Source organism: Triticum dicoccoides, chromosome 6A, assembly GCF_002162155.2.
Source record: "Triticum dicoccoides isolate Atlit2015 ecotype Zavitan chromosome 6A, WEW_v2.0, whole genome shotgun sequence".
NCBI classification, from domain to species: Eukaryota; Viridiplantae; Streptophyta; class Magnoliopsida; order Poales; family Poaceae; genus Triticum; species Triticum dicoccoides.
In genome coordinates, this window is record NC_041390.1 from 379123765 (window position 1) to 379129544 (window position 5780).

Here is a 5780-nt window from a genome sequence, read left to right on the forward strand (position 1 = left end):
AGATGCGAATGGATTCAAGTCTAGCAACGGGAGCATACGTCTCACCATAGTCCATACCTTCGACTTGTGTGTATCCTTGGGCAACGAGACGTGCTTTGTTGCGGACCACTTGTCCATCTTCATCTTGCTTGTTGCGAAACACCCATTTGGTACCAATGATGTTGTGGTTGTTGTCGGGCTTCTCAACCAATGTCCAAACTTGGTTTCTCTCAAAATTATGTAGCTCTTCATGCATAGCGTTTATCCAATCCGGATCTTCCAATGCTTCTTCAACCTTCATTGGTTCAATGCTAGAGATGAATGAATAGTTTTCACAAAAGTTAGCTAAACGAGTTCTTGAGCGAGTGATTCTCCCGGTTTGTATATCATTGAGGATTTGCTCGACTGGATGATCTTTGGCAATTCTTGCTCGAACTCGTGAGAGCTTTTGCTTGGGTCTTCGTTGAACATCTTCTTCATCTTGTTCTTCTTCTTGGCCTTCTTCATTGTTGACGTCGTCGTTCTCTTGTCGTGGTGGAGAAGGAGGTTGTTGATGTTCATCTTGACGTACTTCCTCGTTTTCTTCATCTTGGTGTGTCCCACTTGTGGATGCTTCCGTGTCGATTCTTGGTTCACCTTGTTGTGAAGTAGAAGCTTCCACTTGGACGGATGAAGTACTCTCCTTCACCTCCGTTGGACGAATTTTGCCAATGGACAAGTCTTGAATTGCTTCTGAAGGGTCTTTGTCTCCTACATCAATTGGCAATTTCTCTACTTGCGAGCCATTAGATTCATCAAACTTCACATCTACCGTCTCTTCAACCTTTCGGGTGAAATTGTTGTAGACACGGTAAGTGTGAGAGTTTGAGCCATAACCAAGTAGAACACCTTCATGAGATTTAGGAGCAAACTTTGAACGACGATGCTTATCAAGAATGTAGCACTTTGAGCCGAATACTCGAAAGTATCCAACTTGAGGCTTGTTACCGGTGAGGAGCTCGTATGCCGTCTTGCCGAGTAGCTTGTGAAGATATAAGCGATTTGTTGCGTGACAAGCTGTCTCAACCGCTTCTGCCCAAAAGTGCTTTGGCGTCTTGTATTCATCAAGCATCATTCTTGCCATTTCGATGAGCGTCCGGTTCTTCCTCTCAACAACTCCATTTTGTTGAGGTGTGTACGTAGCCGAGAACTCGTGTGAAATCCCTTCTTCGTCAAGAAAGGTGTCCACATTTGCGTTCTTGAACTCCGTTCCGTTGTCACTCCGAACCTTCTTGATCTTCACATCAAACTGATTTTGGGCCTTCCTAGCGAAGTTTCTGAAGATCTTCTGGACCTGCGACTTGTCATTAAGAAAGAACACCCACGTAAATCTTGAAAAGTCATCAACTATAACTAGACCAAAAGAATTTCCACCGAGACTCTTGTAGGCGTTGGGACCAAAAAGATCCATGTGAAGTAGCTCGAGTGGCCTCCTTGTGGTCATGATGTTCTTCATGGGATGTCTTCCTCCAACCTGTTTACCTGCTTGACAAGCACTGCAAAGTCTATCCTTATCAAATATGACATCGTTAACTCCAAGGATATGATTTCCTTTAATAAGCTTGTCAAGGTTTCTCATGCCAACGTGACCTAGTCGTCTATGCCACAACCAACCTTTTGAGGATTTAGCAACAAAGCAAGTTTTAGGTTGTGCCTTTTTAGAGAAATCGACAATGTAAAGATCACCTCTACGCATACCCGTAAAGACCATTTTATGATTGTCTTGACGAAATACTTGGCAATCTACCTCAGTAAATAGGACATTCAAACCGAAATCAGCAAGTCTAGATACTGAAAGTAAGTTGTAGCCAAGAGATTCAACGAGCATGACATTTTGAATGGAACTATCATGTGAGATGGCCACCTTACCAAGGCCAACCACTTTACCCTTTGAATTATCACCAAAGGTGACATATTTTCGAGGGCCGTTGTTTTCAGCAAGTTCACGGAACATCTCTTCATCTCCGGTCATATGATCAGTGCATCCACTATCAAGGACCCATTCCTTTCCTCCTGATTCATATCCCCGAAGATTTGCCATAAGACCAAAATGTCTCATTGCATTATCAAGATCGGAGTCACTATCATCATCATCATAATATTCATGTTCATCATGATCTTGTGACTCATCATTTCCTAGAGAGGGTAATTCATTAGATAAATGATCAAAGTGGTTACTTTTATGAATTCTTATAGCTTTGAGTATGATATCATTAATGATTCCAACATCTCCTTTAGCATATTTAAGATTTGCAAGTTCAAGAAGACATTTGCCAAAACTAGGATCACTAGAGTTCATCTTACTCAAGGCAATAGATTTATGGAGAATTTCATCCAAAGTTTTCAAGAAGTGATTGGGAAACCGTTCCCCAAGAAATTTCCATATAGTATAGGCGCAATTTTGAGTAGGAAAACTAGCAATCAAATCTTCGGGCAATCCTCTAATGATGAGCTCAATAGTTCTAAGATTGCGAATCATGTCAATATCTTCATCTAGGGTAGGATGCAAGGGATCAATATGGGGTGCACAAGGGCTAGCAATATACTTGTTCAAATGATATTGATTTAAGATTACAAGCATCTCATTTTTCCACTCATGAAAATACTTTCCATCAAGAATAGGCACTCTATGTCTAAGACTCCCTAGAGTAGACACATCCATCTTCCTCCAATGGTGATTAAATCAAGCCAATGGAGACCAAGGCTCTGATACCACTTGTAGGATCTAGAAGTAGATGTGTCTAGAGGGGGGGTGATTAGACACTTAGTGCTAAAGTGGCAATTTTTAATCTTTTTCGGTTTAAGTGGAGTTTAGGCACAATTTCAATACACACAATACATATCAAGCAAGCATGCAAAAAGTATATGAGCAGCGGAATGTAAAGCATGCAACTTGCAAGAATGTAAGGGAAGGGTTTGGAAAGATCAAACGCAATTGGAGACACGGATGTTTTTCCCGTGGTTCGGATAGGTGGTGCTATCCTACATCCACGTTGATGGAGACTTCAACCCACGAAGGGTAACGGTTGCGCGAGTCCACACAGGGCTCCACCCAAGGGCAACGGTTGCGCGAGTCCACACAGGGCTCCACCCACGAAGGGTCCACGAAGAAGCAACCACCCACAAAGGGTCCACGAAGAAGCAACCTTGTCTATCCCACCATGGCCATCGCCCACGAAGGACTTGCCTCACTAGCGGTATATCTTCACGAAGTAGGCGATCTCCTTGCCCTTACAAACTCCTTGGTTCAACTCCACAATCTTGTCGGAGGCTCCCAAGTGACACCTAGCCAATCTAGGAGACACCACTCTCCAAGAAGTAACAAATGGTGTGTAGGTAATGAACTCCTTGCTCTTGTGCTTCAAATGATAGTCTCCCCAACACTCAACTCTCTCTCATAGGATTTGGATTTGGTGGAAAGAAGATTTGAGTGGAAAGCAACTTAGGAAGGCTAGAGATCAAGATTCATATGGTAGGAATGGAATGTCTTGATCTCAACACATGAGTAGGTGGTTCTCTCTCAGAACAAATGAGTTGGAATGATGTGTGCGTTCTGATGGCTCTCTCACTTAATGAGAAAGAGGTGGAGGGGTATATATAGCCTCCACACAAAATCCAACCGTTACACACAATTTACCAATCTCGGTGGGACCGAATCAGAAAACTCGGTCAGACCGAAATAGTAAACCTAGTGACCATTAGGAATTTCGGTGGGACTGACATGCAACTCGGTAGGACCGATTCGGTTAGGGTTTGGGCATAACGTAATCTCGGTGAGACCGATTAAACAAACTCGGTGCGACCGAATTTGGTAATTAGCTAACCAGAGAGTTGGTCAGGCAAACTCGGTGGGACCGATTTGCTCTTTCGGTGAGACCGAGTGGAACTCGGTGAGACCGAAAAGTTACAAAAGGGAAACACTGAGTTTATATTGCAATCTCGGTGGGACCGATTTCATATCTCGGTGGGACCGAGAATATTGCAATAGGTAACAGAGAGTTTGCAATCCCATCTCGATGAGACCGAGATCCTTATCGGTAGAACCGAATTGCTAGGGTTTGGCAGTGGCTAATGACAAGTGAAACTCGGTGGCGCCGGATAGGAAGAATCGGTAGGTCCGAGTTTGGCTTTGGGTTTTAGGTCATATGTGGAAGTGGGAGAGTAGTTGAGGATTTTGGAGCATATCATTAAGCACATGAAGCAAGAGGCTCATTAAGCAACACCTCATCCCTCCTTGATAGTATTGGCTTTTCCTATGGACTCAATGTGATCTTGGATCACTAAAATGTAAAATGAAGCGTCTTGAGCTTGAGGCTTTAGCCAATCCTTTGTCCTTAGCATCTTGAAGGAATTCCCACAACCTTTAGTCCATGCCACTCCATTGTTGAATTTATCTGAAACATGCTAGATAGAAACATTAGTCCAACAAGAGATATGTTGTCATCAATTATCAAAACCACCTAGGGAGCACTTGTGCTTTCAATAGCACCTTTAGAAAGATTAGTGCCATTATCAGTGATGATGATGTGAGGATAACCAACATGGAAAATCACCTTTTTGATGAATTGAACCGCCGTTGCCACATCACACTTGCTGACCTTTTTGATGAACTGAAACTTGTCAACTGCCGCCAAGAGGTGAGTCTTTTTGTACTTGGATCTTTTAAAAGGTCCAACCATATCCAGCCCCCAGACTGCGAATGGCCAAGTAATTGGAATCATCCTCAATTCTTGAGCCGGCACATGAGCTCATCTTGAAAATTTCTAACAACCATCACATTTACTGACCAAATCCTCTGCATCGGCATGAGCCGTCAGCCAATAAAACCCGTGACGAAAAGCCTTAGCACTAGAGATTTAGAGCCGGCATGATGGCCACAATCTCCTTCATGAATCTCTCATAGAATCTCATGGCCCTCCTCAAGAGAACCACAATGTTGAAACACCCTTGTGACACAGCATCGGTGCAACTCTCCTTCAACAATAGTGTGGGATTCGGGGTTCCGACAAACCCTTGAGGTTCGAACTCTGGGGTGCGCACGAAGATCTCTCTCTTCCTGTCACATCCCTGGTCCTGTTATGCACTAGGCTAGACCTCATGTGAGTATCATGTTTCAATTCAAATGAAATTTGAATTGAGGAATTTTTAAAGCCTCAGAAACCTTCTAAAAATGATCAACATTAAAATCTCCTCAAAGAAGTCCAAGAAAATGTTCCTCTTAGTCTCTGAAAATATTGCAAAGAGGTAAAACTCAAAACAATATTTTTGGTATCTCAGAGTTAATTATTTTGGGCCTTTGAATTAAATAAATAGCTATTTGCATTGGATATATATTTGATATATAAATAATATATGTCCAATAATTACTGGAACATTTTATGTGGTTTGGTATATTTTAGTCCTAGCCACATAACTATTTCCAGGATTTTATAAAATGGTTTAGTGTCTAAAACTAAATCAAAACAAACTACAGAAAATAGAAAACAGAATTAAATCAAAATGAAAGAGAGAGAGAGAGAAGGACTTATCTGGCGCTCACCCGGTAGCCAGCCGGCCCAGCTCCTGTGCGGCCCAGCCCATCTCCACTTCCCCCCCCCCTGTCGCCTTCCTCCTCGCGCCAGTAGGCACAGGCGCGTGGCCGACGCACGCCGGCGCACGCCCCGGCCACCTCCTGCTTGCCGCTCCACCTCGACACCCCGGACGCCTCCATGCGTGCCACGCCACCCCCCTGGAACTCCCTCACTCTCCCGAACTCTCCCCCC